The sequence below is a fragment of the Maniola jurtina genome, chromosome 10 (genome assembly GCF_905333055.1).
Source record: "Maniola jurtina chromosome 10, ilManJurt1.1, whole genome shotgun sequence".
In the NCBI taxonomy this organism is placed as follows: domain Eukaryota; kingdom Metazoa; phylum Arthropoda; class Insecta; order Lepidoptera; family Nymphalidae; genus Maniola; species Maniola jurtina.
In genome coordinates this window covers 10,123,109-10,142,824 of record NC_060038.1, presented here as the reverse complement: position 1 = coordinate 10,142,824, position 19,716 = coordinate 10,123,109, and the positions used below count along the sequence as shown (strand labels likewise).

The window sequence follows — 19,716 nt, the reverse complement described above, 5'->3', positions numbered from 1 at the left end:
GAAAAAGCGCTAGATGCAAACAAATAAGTGTAGGTATAGGGATGGCTTTTGTTTGTAATTTTTTTTTACCCCAGACTGAAGTGAAAAAAAAATATTTTGTAACGTAGCGACAATAACAGTAACATTCTAGTCGCTTTTTTAAACAAAAGCTTCACCAATTCCAACTTCTGGCACGCGAGCTAATTATTATTTGCTTAAATGTTTCTGCCATTGCTCTTATCTAAAAGAACGTTGCAACGCGGTCCTTGGATTTTCGCTTCAATGTTTCAAATGCCAATTTGATACGCAGTCGCGATAAAATAACAGGAATAATGATTTGAACATGTACAATTACAAGGCAACAGTTTGTTTCCTGTCACCCGCATGATTTAAACTTTTTAATTCCCAATTCCTAATTCTTGATTACGATCAAAGTTACTTTAAAACTTTCATCAAAAAAAAACCTTTTTAACCCCCGACCCAAAAAGAGGGGTGTTATAAGTTTGACGTGTGTATCTGTGTGTCTGTGTATCTGTGTATCTGTGTATCTGTCTGTGGCATCGTAGCGCCTAAACGAATGAACCGATTTTAATTTAGTTTTTTTTGTTTGAAAGGTGGCTTGATCGAGAGTGTTCTTAGCTATAATCTAAAAAAATTGGTTCAGCCGTTTAAGAGTTATCAGCTCTTTTCTAGTTTTCTTGTAGAAAAAAAGGTTAGATAACCGTTAGGTTCATAATATTATGTCAATAGACAAATGTCAAGCTGTCAAGATGGACGTTGCCTAAATACATAATTATTTATTTGAAAATGATGTTTTGGAAAACTCAAATGCTTTGGATCGTCGGGGGTGTTATAAATTTTTAATTTACACTTGTCATTTATGAATATCGAAATATGAAAAAAACAATAAGGCAGAACTAATTTTATTGGGAGACTAATCTGGAATGCCGCTAGGTAGGTATACCTAGTTGGAAACATTAATATAGTTGCCGCTTACAATCCAAAATGTTTAAAATCTAGTAAAAGAACGTCTCTCTGTCTGGTATTTTATAGCTGAGAGCTGATTTCTTTCCATTATTCACATAATCGGAGGGGTTTTCTTGGGCTAATTATGCGGTGGACTCCCAGGTTGTTTCGCATACGCCTCCATTACTATAATTATCTAGTATGAGATTTCTACTTTTAAGTTTGATGATTATTAATATTAACAGATCTCAGTGATTATAACCGGGCTTGTAGAGGTACAGGTAACACGAAAATGTCAAATTCGAACCTTCCGAATCGGACACCTATCCACTCAGTCAACGACTTGGGTCAACGTTGCTTACTGATATTTATAGCAACTTAGTCTCAAGTAAAAGAGACAGTGTTGATAAAAGCTTTGGGCTTGGTTGGAGTGTTACCTATCGGTTATCACTAACTAAAAATAGCTTCAAGCTTTTGGGGGATGCAAAGATGTTTGGGGAGCCGCGATAACACCATAAGTAAAGCCATGTACGCACTTCTCTAACCGAGAGTGTTTTTTTTGGTTGAGTGAAGAATCGGAAGCTACATAGTCAATCAATTACGAGTACACACACGCAAGGCACTGTTGTGACAGCTCCATACGTTTGGTGGCACATTTTGTCAGGAGTGTAATATGTGGCAAACAATATTTACTTATTTATAATACCGAGGGGTTGTAAATTTGCAGTGAATTTACAGTGCGGCGGAGAGAGCGAACGCAGTCTATTTTCGGCGCAAGCGCATGATTTAAACAGTAGATAGGCTTAGTATGATTTTACTAATATCGACAACGAACGTTGGTAAATTTCAATTGCAAAACTATAACTCTGAAGGCTGAGATCTATAGAGTTATATGTAATATAACTTTGCTGATTTTTTTTTACTTTTAGAGTTGAAACAAGACATACAGTAAGTATAGTAGATAGTGTCTCTCGTTTTAACTGTGACAAAGCAAAGTTTGCCGGAATGTCAAAGTACCTACTCTCTATACATCTCAGCCCAAGACTCCAGTTTGTCTATTTATTCACATCCCAAGCGGAAAATTTGCAAAATAAAAACCTGTAAAAATAAATAGACGACTTTAAAAAGGGGCTTTGAGACCATTTTACCCTGACCTTATAATGTGTTTGTTCTTGTTGATACTCGACATCTATCGACAATGTCGAGATGTGAAAACTCATACTAAAGGAACCGTTCCCGTTCGGACCGTTAGAAATTGAAGCCAAACTGGGATTTGTGGCTGAGGAAGTTTAACACTGCGCTTTTATATCATTCTGAACACCAATTAAAATGACATACGGCGGAATCTTGAGAGCTCCTTATAAATAATTAGCTTTTGTCCAGTCTTCGTCTACGTGGAATAAGGTTTAAGAATCCATACGAGCGTTAAGTTTTCTATAAAAAAAACGTATCCTTATCGTCCGTCTAGGTTGGTAGAGGTAGGATAATAGGTATCTCTTTGCCAAAAATTTGCACTACTTATTGGTTTGTGGAAGAACCGAGCAATATGCACCTTGACCAGGTAACAGACAGTCAGACAGACTTGCATAGTATCGACATGGGTTGCTTAGCTACTACATACTCATATTCCATTGCAATAATTTGAAAAGCAGATTTTTTAGTCAGACTATGATTTTATCAGGAATAGTAAACTCTATCTACACTTAGCAAAAATATTATGATACTATCAGTTTTATACGTAAGTCACGAAAACAGCATATCTGCGTCCACAGTATTATCCAACATACGTGACCTTAATCCTTTTGGATCTGGTAGCTTTTAGCCGAGATATCTCTATACTAAAAATAAGCAATTGCGCCATTGTAGCTACAGTTTACTCAATAATAGTATTTTTGTTTTTTAGACACGCGATTGACACTTGGCAGTTACTCAGAGACATACCGCATCAAGGAATGCACTCTTTAATAAGGACGTTCATTAAATTAAGCAGTTTCGTTGTAAATTTAATGGGTAACCACCATTATTTACTTCAGTTTATAATTATTTAAGGTCCGTTTATAGTCTTCAGATCATTAAGTTAGTCACAGGACTAAATAAACACATTAGCTACGACATAGTTTTAATTTACGACGCGTAGATGTTATGGGTTTGGAAAGGGATGAAAAAAATTCAATCGCTCAATGTCTGCGGCTGGAAAAAACTAAGGGCGTAATTTACGTCCTTCCGAAGAGCGTCAGACAGACACTATGCGAATGATGAGTAATTCCACGTGCGTTAACGATGACAAATGGTTAAAAAATGCAACAAATTGGCAGCTTAACGTGCAAATTAATAGGAATGGTCGCCGATTGTGACAAACGGGCTGCGAATGAGGACTAGATGTAGTTAAATACATACTACAGGGAGTAGGGACCGTATTTATGATTACGGTTCACCTGCTTTGAACTCTAGTAAATTGTAGCCGACAATAGCCGACAATAGCTTTATAAGAATGCGTTTGAAAAAGGCTATTGAATTGATACATTGTTTATAATTAACATAGGGTAGGTACTTTTACTTTTCTATTTCTTTAAAGGCAAAGGTTCTGTTAGAAAAAAATAACGACATTTCTCTTTACCTTACAAAACTGAAATTTCATTTATTGATCGATATCTAAAAATTTTGTTTCTGACTTCTACGCTTACCATAATAATCGAGTTTGTTAACATCGAAACGAAAATGAGCAAATCCATAGAATAAATTTTTAATGCCGCTGAAATGTTTTGCTAGTAAACACAAAGGAAATTCTAGTGAATTCTAGAGCGAGGCGCGAACGCGGCGGCGGCAGGCGGCTTGCCGGTGACACGCTATCGGGCACGCTCGCAGGGCATAAATCAACAGCGCTTGTTTTACCAATAAAATTGATTCTTTTGGATCACAGGCGAACAGAGCACACGGTTACAAACTATATATTTTATCTAAGTTTCTGTAACAGAGCTTTCATATTTAGAAACGTGAAATTGTGCTATAGATCACTGACATTAAGTATTATACGCGAATTGTTAGAAACATACCTATTCACTAGGTAACTAATCAATAAAATTGATTCTTTTGGATCACAGGCGAACAGAGCACACGGTTACAAACTATATATTTTATCTAAGTTTCTGTAACGGAGCTTTTCATATTTAGAAACGTGAAATTGTGCTATAGAATGGCTATAGATCACTGACATTAAGTATTTCACGCGAATTGTAAGAAACCACATACCTACTCCCTAGGTAACTTATACGCAGTCGATAAAATTTATTCTTTTGGATCATAGGCAACCAGAGCGCACGGTTACAAACTAAGTAAGTATTTTTATACAATTATTATTGTATAAGTGATATATTTTATCTAAGTTTCTGTAATGGAGCTCTTATATTTATATACTGGGTAGGTAGGTATATTGCTGTGAATTTTCAGCTTCATCTAAGTAGGTACCTAATTAATAAAGTTGTCAATTAAACAGTAAGCCTTACCTACCAAGTACATTCTTGATAAAAATATGTACCTATAAAAAATACTTAGAGGTTTTTTACAAATATCGTCACAAGTGCCAACAATAGATCTTGGTATCAAGGATATCGATAATTATTACATACCTACCTATATTATAAAGCGGAACAACCATTTGTATAAAAACTACACGAAACATTCCACTTGTCTTAATCCATTTAACTTTTTTTTACAATATAATAAATTATGAAACGGGTAAAAGTGACCTTTACAAGAATGGATATCAAAAAATGCAATACATTTTCACCGACGACGAATCGAATTAATTTTTATCATTGCGGGCACGAAAGCTGCTCTCCACTGTAAGCGATCCGATCAAATGAACGGTTAAAAATGTTTTGTATACATGTTGCAGCTTGGACATAAATCAACTATGGATGCCAATACCCCCTTTAACACGTTGCCTATTTATCAGAAACGCATTAGAGCTCACGCGTGCCAAACATTGATAAGTGAAAAATCGCACCATTGACAATTACTCTTTATAAAATGATCTATTATTATTGTATTGAAATAAAATATGCGATACCTACCTAGTACAATAATTTAATGTGCATTACCTGTTTGAATCATCGTGGGCTAAGAGCTGCTACTTGTTAGATGAAGATCGATCGAGCAAGCATATTTTAATGGAAGCCTTAAGTTGAAATATAGAGCTACATGACGAAAATCAGACCTCATTGTTGCAAATTGTAGTCATTATAATTAATTATGGTAATATACCCTGTCTCGTACATATTTACGTTACTAATGCGCTTTATTTCCGCATAATGATAAAACGTCTAGGTATACCTAGGTATTAAATAAGAGCCTGGTCTACTTACTGTGTTTGAGATATTTTTAGAATTATCTGCTTACCTTCCTAATTGTATTTTCAACGTTTGAGAATTCGTATAAAAAACAGCTACCTACTAATATAAAAAAATTACATGATGTCTAAATATTTTAACTAATTTGAATATACCAATAACATGATAATGCCCACGATTTCACCCGCGTGGATTTTTTCGGTCAAAAAACAGCAATTATTGTGATCATGTCCGTGATGCAAGCTATTTCTACACTCAAGTATCTTTAGTCAAAAAATAAGCTGTGGAAAGGTAACAGACAGATAGATAAACATACTTTCTCATTTATAATAATAGTAGTAAATAGCTATAGGTAGATACGTAATTTTGCAAGAAATTCTTAAATAAAGTATAATACTTGTACCTGCTCGTATGGTTGAAAAGAATGATCGCCACCAGCTCCTTTACTATGAGTACCTACTACCTACTGATATCTGATTTAATAATAACATGCGTTCGATAATCGACTAATAGAATATCAAAAAGCTATTTGTAACGCGAATTGGATCTGCATAATATTATGATAAACTTTGTGGCTATTGATTAGATATACATAATATGGGGTTTCAATATGGGTATTTAATAAAAATAAATTATGTTTTTTTCGATAATAACTGTAATAAGGGGAAAATATAATTTATTATTAAAAAAAATATGTATATACATAGAAGAATCGTGAAGGCCGCTTGGATTCATACCAAGGGAGTGTCGATTCCAATTTCAAGGCTGTCTATTCTGAGTTTTCTATAAAAACGTGAAGTAGGTAGGTACTTATTTTATGTGTTCACGGAGTATAAAAAATTATTATTTATGTTAAATTTAGTTTTTCGAATAGTGATATTTATAACTAACTGGAAATATTAAGTACATAGCTAGATATTTAAAGAGGATTTCATTACTACGTTTTTGATAACTTTAACTGTCCACTAAATATACCTAATTTGTATAATGTATTTGGTTTTGGTTACATTTTTTCCCAATGAAATCCTGAGATTTACAAATTTTAATTGAATAGGTAGGTAGATGTCGTGAAGAACCTTTATTAAGTAAATCTTGTTTAGAAAAATTACACAATTTTTTTTAAAGATGAAAAGTAAGAAGTAAGAATTTTCTGTGATGCAACTGGCCCTAAGTGTTCATTCATAAATGTGTACCATACCTCATAAATAACTAAACGGCAATACGTAGGTTAGTGAATATTTCAACTAAATAGTCGGTGTGTAAGTAGATACCTATAGGTTTTATTATTTATTACAGGAAAAAAGTAAAACAGAGCAAACTAACCAGAAGTGTCCGCGGTACGGAAGCAGCGGGAAGCAAAGCAAGAAAATAAAGAGGAGTAAAAGAAAATACGACGTGTGACGCAGAGACAGAAAAGTATGGAGTGGGCATCTTAGTTAATTAAAAACCCATAAAATTAAAATCATAAATAGTACTTTTTCTGTCTATTTTTTCCTATCTGCTTTAACTTTATATCGAGTAGGTAGGTACATACTCGTACCAACCAACAATAACATTTAAATATTTTATAATTTTTTTTTTTTTTTTGGTAGAAAATTCCTCATTGTTTGAAGACCAAATTCTTCGAACAGTGAGTGTTACCAATGATGACATAATTGTGGGTTCGTGGCATGGTCGCAAACTACGGGCCTCATAAAAAAGCTTAGAGTCACTCAGCGAACGTTGGGTGGAGATGGAGAGAGTCATGCTTGGAGTTTCTTTACGTGATTAAATTCGAAATGAACAAGTAGGAAATAAATAAGTATTAATAAAATATAATAGGTATACTTAATACCTATCTGCCAAACAATGAAAAACCTACCCAACTTCCAATGCAGTTTTAAATAAATAGGTACATAGGTACATACACTCTGAAAACATTACAATCCTTTTTGAGCAGTTGTGTATTTAAGACTCTGTGATATAACATAAAATGCATCTCTATAGTTTTTGAATGGCGTGCGAGCGAGACAGTGACATCTGAAAAGGAAAGCGTGTCAGGAAAACGGGACAAAAAGGGTGTCTTGTAGTCGCCTCCGTATCGTTCTACCTCCCGGTTTGAGGGTAGCCGTGTATTATAAACGGCAGATCTAGCGTCAGTCTTGATTCACGTTGAATTCTGAAAAATATGTACCTGATAGGTCAACTAAGAAAAACCCCCATTGTTGTTGCCTGGCTCTTAAGATACGGGCTTTCCCAGATGTTCTAAACATCTGGGAAAGCCCGTGGGAAAGGCCAAGAAAGTTATAACTAGTTATATAACCAAGTTGTGTTTAGTAAATATTCATTTCATTTGAATGTGAATAACTGATCATTAACTCAATCCGCATCTATGTATGTTTTTTTGAAATGTTATCTGAAAGCTTGTAGATACATGTTCTTTAATATGTTGCTTATTTTTATCAAATTACTATCTATCAAAAAATATTGTAAGCCGTTCGGCTATGACAGATTGAGGTGTCGTCAGATATTTTTCTCAGTTCTGGTCGTACAGTAGATAAACTCTGATAAGCAGGGAGAACTAGAGTGAGGGAACTCTCGGATTGATCCTGAATCAACGATAAAATAAATAAATAATTAAGAAGATACCTATGCTGTAATCCAAGCTATTGGGTGTAGGTATAGCTATTATATTGTTCATAAAAGTGAAAAACAGAATGCCAATTAACGGGTATTATCAAAAATATTTACTCTGTGGGCGAGATCTGTAAAAAAATAAATTATTAAAGCTACTGTGTTAAACTAATTTAGTACCAACCAATAAAAATTAATTTACCATATAAAAATCTCGGCAGCGGCTGCTCATTATCTTAATTGAATGTGCTGTTATCTCAATATACCAATGAATACATAATGTAATATGAATATGACACTGTTATTTGTATAATAGCTAATCTACACTATCAAAAATTATGTTCGTATTTTCAGCAAAAGTTGTAGGTAAGTTTAAATCAAATGAATCCCTTAGTTAAGTAAAATTGAGGTAATTTAACATCTGGATGGGTTACCAAGTGTACAGTGTACCACTGAATTTCACAAATAGATATAGACAAAATTTTTTACCTTTGAAGTCTGTACACCAATCGAAGTGGGAGACAGAATTCTTTTACATGACTATAATATAATATTATATTATATTAAAAACTTTATACCTATATATAACATAATATATTCTTTTTCAGCTTTCCGTTTATAACACGCAAAAGCTTGTCATATCATTCAAAGTAAAAAGCGAGGAGCTATGGGAAATAATAAAAAACAATGAGACAAGGGCGCCGGAAGCAAAAATTTGCTTTGTCATAAATCGTGAAATGTTTCCGTTTGTCATATTACAAAGTTTGTTAATGTTTTTATTTTCGAAACGAATTATCTGGAAGATGATTGTTATTTGTTACCAAACCATACAAAATCATAAACACAACATTTTAAACGTTCGTGTTTGTTCGGGCTAGTCTCAGAAACTACAGTATGGATTTCAATATAATTTCCACCAACAGAAAGGGGGATTATTTAAGAAGGTTATTCTATAGGCTATCATTTTGCGAAAACGAAACGAAAACAATGTACTTATAGTGGAATAGTTCCTCTTAAAAAGACCATAAGGCATCCGACTATAGATAATCAGGGCAGGTCGCTAGGTAAGTAGTAATAATTTGAGACATTGAAAGCGTAGATTTTGGGGTCTACAGATCCAAAAATTGGAGTCTCAAGACCAGGAAAAGTAGGCTAGAATTTGTCGGAAAGTCTAAAGGAAAAATTCTTTGCATCTCAAGACGTCTTTTTCAAAAAAACTTGTCACAATTATAAATTTCCTCTTAGTTAGGTACTTCTTTTGAATCATTTCAGCAATAGGTAATTGGATTAGTGTTAGATGGAGTGTGTCTCACATCTTACATCTCTACAACACGTTCATAATCACAGAAACGCATAGCTCACGACTCCTTTAGTCAAACTGTGTGATAATATCAGTTTGTAAGTACCATAAACATTTTGAGCATCTCGGCATATCACGACGTTTGAAATATCTCTACCATACTGCTGTGTCGAACAAAAGGAAAAAAAATAGTCAAGTGCGAGGCGGACATGCACACAAAGGGTTCTGTATATCTGTCTGTCTGTAAAAGAAATAACACTTGGGTATATCAACTATTTTTCTGATGTAACAAACCACAAATTCACGGTTTTCAGATTTTCCTCTTGACTTTTGCTATAAGATATTGCTACTTGCCTTTCATGATTCTTGTTCAACGGAAAGTGATTTAGTTATTTATTCGTTTTTAAAATTGGTCTTTTTACAAATTGTGCCGGGGGCCCTGAATTAAGTTTGCAAAGCCTGTATCTCAGGGTCCCCGCTAAGTAAGTAAGGTTTTGATTCCTTTGACGAGTCTTGACAGATATGATAGACAGACAGATAGACAGACAGATAGACAGACAGACAGATATAATGCTGCTTATTGAGGGTTCCTTTTTTCTCGGGAGATACGGAACCCTAAAAACGGAACAAGGTCATACAAATCAAACTTTTGCCTATTGTAGCGAACGGTAGAGCTTAAACGCATCTCGACACAAATCCCTTGCGAAAAGATTCCATTAAGGAAATCAAAAAAGGTCTGTTCAGTTCACGGCTCGCGACTATTTTCATTTAGCAAAAACAACCCATAAATTGTCATCTTAACAAGATTTCCGTTTTTGCAACATTCGCACCCTTAGCCAACTGACTAGCTGTTAGATGATGTCCCTGCTACTCGGGAATTATTACGTCAGCATTTGTGTGAATAAAACAATGACAAAGAGAGTGAAAATAAAACTCGTCCTCTGGCAACATCTCAAGGCCTGTCTTGAAGCCCTACATAATGTAAAAACCGCTGAACAAAGATATGACGTGCTGTTCCAATGTAAACAGTCAGGCGATACCTATACTATACCTAATACGTAGGTGCATACAATAAAATGATATCTACTCTACTTTAGATAAAAAAAATAAACGCATAAAAAATGATAGTTGTATAATGATGATAGTTGTATGATTATACGTCTATGTTGTTTCGTAACTTTAACAAGTAGGTATACCTAGTACGCGACGGATCGAGACGGCATCCCCCGCGGATAGCGCGGGTGACACGCGCGTGTGGGGCATCCTCCGCCTCATACCCCGATTGCCATCTCGACCTGTCGCGTTCTGTATATAGGTGTTTAATTAAAACTAAATACGCATACCTAATTGCTATTGCGAAAGATTTTTGCCAATATGCTTATTTCGCTGGTATTTTACAGCGCCTGCATAGGTGCAGTGTTTTGGCACGGGACGGGCGCACACGTGTCAAGACATCGGACGCTGCGCGCGAGTGCGTGCACCCGCCGTTATTTATTGTCTCACCCGTGCATTCGCTTTGTTTATAACATCTTTCATTCGATAGCTAAGTAACAATCTCGTGCATCGGCGGTGCAATGGTATTATTGGAGCTCATTGGATTTCTATTGAGTAATTAGGCGCTAAAACTCTCAGGGAAAACTGGTATAATTTCTAAACAACTTCCTGAAAGGAGAAAGTCCTTAATTCAGCGCGTTATGTCTTCAGTTCCATTGCATTCTTTTATGGTATACATAGGATCTATAGGTAGAATATGTTATTCATTGCAAGGACAATCTCGCGTCAAATAACAAAATAGTCGTATTTGGAATAGACGAGGTATTTCAGCACGCGCAAGACCGGCACATGCGTGTCAAGACATCGGACGCTGCGCGCGAGTGCGTGCACCCGCCAGTTATTTATTGCCTCACCCGTGAATTCGCTTTGTTTATAACATCTTTCATTCGCGCACTAAGTAAAAACCTTATGAATACGTTATTGCAACTCCTTGAATTTGAAATGAGAAATTACTTGTAAAAACTTGTGGACTTCTGTTTATAAATCGTGTGATAATTTATTTTTATTGACTGTCGAACATCGCTTACTAATGAATGGCTATTTTATGCCACTTGCAAATTACAATCGCTCGCAGTCTTGTCGGAAGGAACTTTTACCTACCAGGTTTCACTCAACCTTATTGACAGAGAGTCAAATTTACAAAAAACGATAGCACAAAAATTATTAAGTAGGTTGTGTACCTAATCGTATACCTACCTAATGCGTAATGTTACTGTAAAAGTTCGAACTACAGCAAATTCTAAGATTTTCCAGTAAAACCTAGGATTTACTAAGTCTTACTGCAAAACCTTAGGGTTTACCGTAGTTCTGGCTTTTACAGTAGCATGCATAGGTACTAAGAAGTACTCCGAGCACTTTATTGATTTATGAAACGATTTATTCATTTTTAAAGGTGAAAACTGCCTATTACATATTTATTTAACAAGATATCGAGAGAAAAAGAACTTACAGCAAACAAACCGGTATTAGCTTTCTGATGTCTGCTAGTAAATTAGTTTACAGATTATATAATGTAAACTTCGATATTAATTTAGCAAAGCTCGCTTACAGTCCCGAATATGATAATTAAAGTGCCGTTCCACAGTTTGGCCCTGTCACGTGATAGCATTGCCCAAATTATCCGGGCATCGTGTCATCTTGTCCCAATCCAATATGGCGCCATAAATCCTCGAAGGGGACGAGGTGGCGGTAGAGGGGGTACGTCACTCAAACTTTCTCTGTACTCCGTCTTACGCTCTCGTCTTACGGACTCGGGGTTGGTAGGGATAGAAACTTAAATGTTGCAACAATTCACTAGTTTTTAAATATGTAACTAAATAAAATGTCATTTGTTTTTTTAAATATAAAACAAGTTGCAGTTTATATTAATTATAAATAAAATATTTCTTTTTATTAGCTTTCTAAAGTAGATGTAGATGTAATTAAAATATTGAAGCTCGTGAATTGTAAGAATTCCTTTTGCTAATAAAAATCAGAATGGTTGATTCGCTTAAAAATTTTAAAATAAAACCACAGAAGTAATAAATAAATTATGACGTTTTTTGTCGTTATTCAGTTTGAATAAGACATCTGATACCATTCAGGGTTGTTAATGTGTCTGTTGGGTTAAAATAAAATCGCATTATATTTTTATGCTGTCGCTACGGGGCGTTTGGAGAAATTCTCGAGATAGAGTTCGAGCAGCGGAATGAGTAATCTCTTTTGTTTTTCTAAGAACATTGGACTCGGCCGCGTTCGATTATCGGTTTGTTTTCTATACACAGTCTTTGAAAACTTTGAAATTCATTTGATTTGAAATAGATTTCTAATTAATGTGTCTAAAGTTAACAGAATAAGTAGGTACCTACCTAGGTTATGTAGGTGCCTACCTTTGCTTCTTTATGAGATTTCTGTATGTAATTTATTTTAAATAAATAATTAATTCTCTAGGTACCCCAACTTTAAATGCCCCAAAAGCTTTTTAGAGTAGGTAGAGTAATGTATCTGCACCCTCTTTTTCTTCTGATTCAATGACATGCAGTTAAAGCTGCCTTTTAATCTAAATGTAAAAAAAGAAAAACCTGACTCAGTACTTACCTACTGATCAATGCTCAGTCCTTGTACCGACTTTCTTATTTTTTGTTCAGTTTTACTTTATAACGTACCTAAATAAGGCATAAGGCAGGATTTTTTGAAACTATCAGGAGCTTTTCTAATGAAGAAGGAATTATTAAAATTATTAAATTCTTAAATTAATTCTAATTTATCTTAAAGTAATTGGTTATTAAAATTGCTTCAGTAGTTTCAAAGTTTGTCGATTGCAAACAAATAAAACAATCCCCTTTATAATATTAGTCTAGAAAAACCGTTGAGCTCATTAACAATTAAATTAAATTCAAGTCAATCATTGGTAGGTACAGAAAGGATGTTAAAATGACAAAATTATAATGTATTTAACCTTTGCTTTAAATTAGCTTTACACAGGAGCAAGACACCTAAGTACCTACTTACTTGCTTTTAATTGTTTCCGTCAATCTTAATTCGTTTTTAGGGTTCCGTACCTCAAAACGCAAAACGAACCCTTATAGGATCACTTTGTTGTCTGTCTGTCTGTGTGTCCGTCGTGTCTGTCTAGAAACGTATTGGGTACTTCTCGTTGACCTAGAGTCATGAAAGGCAGGTAGGTAGGTCTTATAGCACAAGTACAGGAATAAATCCGAAAACCATGAATTTATGGTCACGTTATTTAAAAAAAAATAAAACATGTTTCAATTTTCAAAGTAATATAACTATACCAAGTGGGATATTATATCAAAGGGCTTTACCTGTACATTCTAAAACAGATTTTTATTTATTTTTATGCATAGTAGTTTTTGATTTACTTATCGTGCAAAATGTTGGAAAAAATACCCGAGTACGGAACCCTCAGTGCGCGAGTCACACTTGGCCGGTTTTTAAATCAAGGTCTACCTGTTATTTACTAATCCAATAGAAATCTACCCAAAATTTAATGAATTCAGGTAAATTAGCATGATTATAATAAATAGAAGTGGAATTTTATTAATTTGGAGCATAGTTTAACAGTATTTTAGATGGGAAAATGTCACAAAGGAAGCTCTAAATGTTCGCTAATGTAATGTTATCTTTACGGCTTCTATTTAATATTCAAATTCACACATGCCACTATTCAGTTATAACCTAGTTCGCGTTTACAGTTACAAGAACGAGATTAAACGTCTCAACTTCTCTGCTGACCTTAATGAAATTGTGCTCACTCATAATAATATGAGTAAAGCAGATGTTGGCAAAGAACCCGACATATTTAACTCTATATCTAAACAAGGAAACTATACAGGGTGTAACCTGAACGAAGGTTTTGCTAGCGTTCTGGTACCTCATATAGGTACTACCTTAATACAATCCAATGCCAATAACCATTTGCCTTATCTTGTAGTTTTAGTGATTTAGTATTTTTCAAACCCGCGTTGTAAAGCGTGCAAAACTTGGGTCAATGCCCCGCCCCACCTACGACACGGCATTGATTTCGAATAACCTGTTTACGGAACGTTCATTGACCTCTAGCGTCAGTCAGATGTTTTGCTTGCAATATATTGTGAACTTTTAAAAAATACAGGATGTTTCGTAGTTTTTTATGGTATCTTATCAGTAATCATCAGTACTATCACCTGTCTTCGTTTTTGTTAGCGTTCTGGTTACACTCTGTAAGTTAGGTACTATAAGCACAGGTCTGAAGGTGTATTTCACTTTAGTACCTAGGCTGATAGTCCTTAACTCTATAGAGATATTAAATCTATACATACATATAGCTAAAGAGCAAAAGGAAAAACTGACTGACTGACTGACTTATCAACACACAGCTCAAACTATTGGACAAATTGGGCTGTTTGACATGCAGATAGATATTACGATTTATGACGTAGGCATAAGCTACGAAAGGCTTTTTGAAAGTCAATTCCTAAGAGGGTGAAATAGGGGTTTGAATTTTGTGTAGTGCACGCGGACGAAGTCGCGGGCATAAGTCAACTATAAGTCACGAACTGAATTAAACTGGCTCATTTTTTTCTAAGCTTGCTTTGTATGCAAATTTCTTAATAAGATCTTTTGATGATTGTAATTCAACCTTCGTACACACAAATAAAGTCTAATATAGGTTGTGCGTAAATTAGTATGGGGTAATCTATCCATCGCCTGTTTCAATAATTGAGGCATCATAAAGCTAGCATACCGAGACTAAGCAGGCCTAACCTTACCGCAACACGCACTGTTAAATAATTCCAAGCGATCATAAAGTAGGAAGGTATTTTATGATATTGCTGTTACGAAACATATTTATTGGTGGTGATTATTTTTAATCTATAACGTTTTTTTCACTAACGATATCAATCTAATAGGAAAGTTCGTTCAACGTATAAAACATGGCCGTCAAATTATACACATAGAGTTGTAAATCGGTAACTAAAGGTTAACTTTATAAAAAAAATTGAACCGCTTTCAACGATAGGATATGAAAAAACAAATACACAAGAACTTAATTAAGAAAAGGATGCTTAAAATTAAAGTAACGGACGGATGTCCTTCGAAATTCCACTATTGTTTCAGCGGCAGAGTTACACGAAAATAATCTTTCAGGAGCCGGAATAAACAGAACTCTTAACAAGATTTCAAAACCAAATAAAGAGAATGTTCTTAGAAAAAAAACTAACCAATGAATGTGAGAGAAACATATAAGTGAGAAGTGAAAGTGAGCCCCATAGTAACTAATTAATAGTCTCTGCACTATAAACAACCTATACCAGACAGTGGACATAATTGGTTAGTAGCTATACCTTTATAATCTAATTGCGGAACTATACGTGTCTGGATATGCAACGCAGGTGCCGAGAGAGGCTACAGATTGACAACTTGACAATTATATTAAGACAGTACTAGAAACAAGATGTATGTAGGTACGAAGGTTAATTAAGGCTATCAAGCCAGGAGTAGACGTAAAAGTTAGTAGTCGATGACAAACTTTGTGAATTCAAGTATAAAATAAAAGTTTAACGACAAAATTGTGACAATTCAATAAATTTCATACAGCAATGATGAAGAAAAAATAATAAAGATGTTATAACTTACAATTTCAAAGAGCCGAAGTATCAAGTTAAAAGGAATTGAGGTTGTAACAAGAAATAAAATGATCTGGAACAAACTAGAAATCCATAAATAACTGTTGGTGTAAGTCCAAAGAGATGATGAACATAAATATGGTTCAAAGTAGCATAGCAGTAGTTTTTCAATTTACTACTAAACAATAAATGGTGCGTAATCAAATTAAGCGACGTTATTACTCGCGTGACCACACACCATGCAATACCTATTGGTTTTCAATATAGAAACGATCCATCACACCGTCTTAGCTCGACGGGGGGCGACTATATTAGACGTGTTTGCGCCTTAGCTAGGTATTATCCGGACGTAGGTATATGTACCAATTACAGGTGCGATAATAAATCTGTACCAACATATTATATTATATTAATAAATAAAGACCTAGTATTTACACTTAAAAGAATCGACTATAAAGATGACCATGATGATAAAGTAATAAACGAGGCGATTGAAATAGTATATTTCATTACAAGTGCGGAAAGGCTGTCATTGCAAAGAGTTCCGACAAATGTCTACCCGAGCCGAGGCGTAGCTGAAGGCGAGGGTTGACAGTCGGAACGAGTTGCAATGACGGTTCCGCACGTGTACTGAACAACTATTTTTAATACAGTTGCGAAAAAATGAAGTAATTTAATAAAATAATAAAAACACAATAAACTCAACTAACTTAATTAAATTTAATTTAAAACAACTTTATTGTCAATAGATATAAAAAACTAGGGTCGAAATTACTCATTTTAGGCAACCAACAACTAAACTTGCAAAGAAAATTTCTGAAAAATGGCGCCAACCGTAGAATATAAGTAGAGTTTTTTTTTTCTTCACCCATTCTGGTAGGCAAAGGGAACTATGCCTATACAGCCAAGTCTTCAGTAGAAGTTTTTTATTGATATGAAATGAAAATGAAATTTAATGAGATGAAATGAAATGAAACCTAACTAAACTCATTCAATCAAATTATTAAATCTGATATTGAAACAAATTAGTAGCTTCTTTTTAGAAATATACGTATTTGCATGAATCATAAAAACTTCTAAGAATTTTTTTAGTAAAAACTTCATGGTTGGTTTTTCTTTTTAATATTTTGACAGTTGGGAAAGAAAAAGCACGAGTGCGGGAAAGGTAAAAAAAAAGCACGATTATGTAATAGCCCACATCCCGAACGCTATACGTCCCTGCAATACGTCACTTTTTGAGCAACTGTATTAAAAAATATTTTGCAGCAGTTGCAGGATAAAATGTCATCATAGTCTAATTTGATTTTACAATAGTTACCAACAAAATTAAAGAGTTAGTAACAGTAACAAAAGAAAGAATAAGTAAATAATGATATGAGAAAGGTTTTCTTTATTTATTATCTACTTAATTATACTTATGGGGCCACAGTTAGAACTAGCGCGAGAATAACCACTTTAATCTGACCTTTAATAGCCAATTAAAATTGGGCAAGGTTGTGTAATGAATTGAAGTTGTAGGTGTAAAATTTATTGCCATCGACATGTTGAGCGATAAACATTTAAAAATACATCCTGCATTAGATATTTGGAGGACAAATCTGTACTTGCGTCATTTACTCGTTTAATTTAGACGCAATTTTCATAATTTTATATAAAGTTAATAATAATATAATAGATTAATCTCTACATGAGAGGAATTTCCTTATTAATGTTGATTTGCTTCGTTCTAATAACTTGTTTGCATTGGACAAATATAGCTTCTTTCAATTCATTCATATTATGATGTCACCATGATTCATTTTGTCAGGCGATAAAATTAATGCAACTGCGGGTGGAAAAATTATAAGGATTCCATTACCAAAAATTTCAAACTAAACATCAGAATTGTAAATAATTACTAATTTTACTGGTTCTATCACCTCTAGACATTCTAAAATATCTATCAACAAAAATAGTAGCAGTAGATGTAAAAATAGAATTTAGTAATATAATAAAGGTAGTCTTGAAGATTCTCTCACGTCATAGAGTCAAGAAAGCGGTAAAAAATTCATTGTCTACCAAAATTCAAAAGGAATCGTGTTCCGTGGTTTACTGCGTCGTAAATAATTTGAGAATTGCATTAAAGTAACAAAACGGAATTGTACAACAATCCGGTCGTAATTGCTTATTATCTTATTCATTATGAGTATTGTTTTGTCTATGGGTAAAAACAAAAAATGTGGAATTAGACTGCGTGAAGCAAAATTTTCGACAAAACTTTTCTGCACTCTATTTTTGTAACAAAACATCTTATATCAAGAGCAATAGAGTCGACAACGAATGAAATTTTAACATTGTTTCCATAATTTGTGAATCCCCGCTGCTTTTAGGAGACTAACGGCAAGATGATGCGGTCGAACATTTCGAGTTTTAAAGTAAGAATTAATTATGCCCATAATATGGAGCTATTGTTTTCAATCTTTGGGACTGTTTAGACATTTTGCGTAACTTTAAACAATGTTGTTCAGGCATGTGGTGCGCAGTTTTCGGATATGTTTTTGGTAATTTTTGGATCTCGTTTAAATACTAACTTCTTATTCTCACAATAATGACTAATAAATAAAAGCAAGCATATGCTTTTTTATTAAATAACAATATATCCAGGTTCATTGTCTTTGAATCTATTTTGTACCGTTGTTTTCTATGAATTACGATGGAATTGCGGTTTTAGTTTATTAGATTAGATGAAAAAAATGCGATAACGAGCTATAGAGACGTCACTCAGGGACTTTTTATGGCCTCATTTGAACAATTTGAAGGCGTTTTCTTGAACCATGTACCTATCTACCGTCCAAAATAGCTTGACCTTCTTTCATTTAATCCTAAGTTGTTATTAAATCGACACAGAAAGTTCCAATTAAGTTTGTCAAAATCCGTTCGGCTCGGCTCGGCTCCTTTAGAAAAGGCGCGACAACAATATTCTAACAAACGTCATAAATTTTATGATCGCGATGATGAGGCGTGAGAATCGTTAATGACTGACTATAGAGTTGGTAAGTACTTACGTTTAGACATTCTATTTATAAAATTAGTGACTTTAGAAATTAATATTTGGATACCCGCACAGGTGTGCGAAGATGTTACTATAATTACAGCTGGCGTATTCGCAGCTATACGGAATGCAGTAATGTACTGGTTATATAGTGTATCTAGAAACTAGAGGTGGTGGAGTTATAGAAAAAAGACCTAATATCTCAAATGTCAAAATGTGACATTGAGTGATTTGTAGCTAAGCTCCGCCTGTCCCGTGTTTCAAACATCACCGCTCGGGGCAGACAGCTGAGCTCTAAGCCTTAGGACGCGAGCGAGCTGCATACGCTTGTACTGCTCGCACTTCTAATAACCGTATATCTCCATTTCGCACATAGGTTAAGACTATCCCATTCTATAAACGGCACTACTATTACATGGCATACTACTTACCTGAGAGCTTTTGTGTAAAAGTTGAACGCTTTTTACTGTTGCAGTTTGTTTCTAAAAGGATTTTGTGAGGAGAGCATTGCACAAGGGATTTGGTGCTATTGTATTGCATCGTAATACAAACTTTCTAAAATTTTTAGTGACAGAGAAGGCAATTGTATAGGTGAGTCGTTTTATATTTGACATGAATAAACTAACGCACGAAATAAGGCACTACCTTTTATTGACCTCAGAATCTTTAAATCGTCAGATAAACACATACTTCATCAATTAAAAGTATTATAAAGGTTGGTAGGTATAAGTAGGTAATAGGTGGTAATAGTCAATAGTCTTCTTAACAACTTAGTTATACGAACCAAAATACGTATTTCATCGAATCACGCATCCA

The 19,716-nt window shown here is 34.4% G+C and overlaps 1 protein-coding gene across 4 annotated transcripts in view; it reads right to left on the bottom strand.

The window, feature by feature from the left end:
- The window catches only part of LOC123868648 (homeotic protein antennapedia), a 283,074-nt gene that overhangs the window by 85,628 nt on the left and 177,730 nt on the right, over positions 1–19,716 (bottom strand). The gene's annotated exons all lie outside the window — the stretch shown is intronic.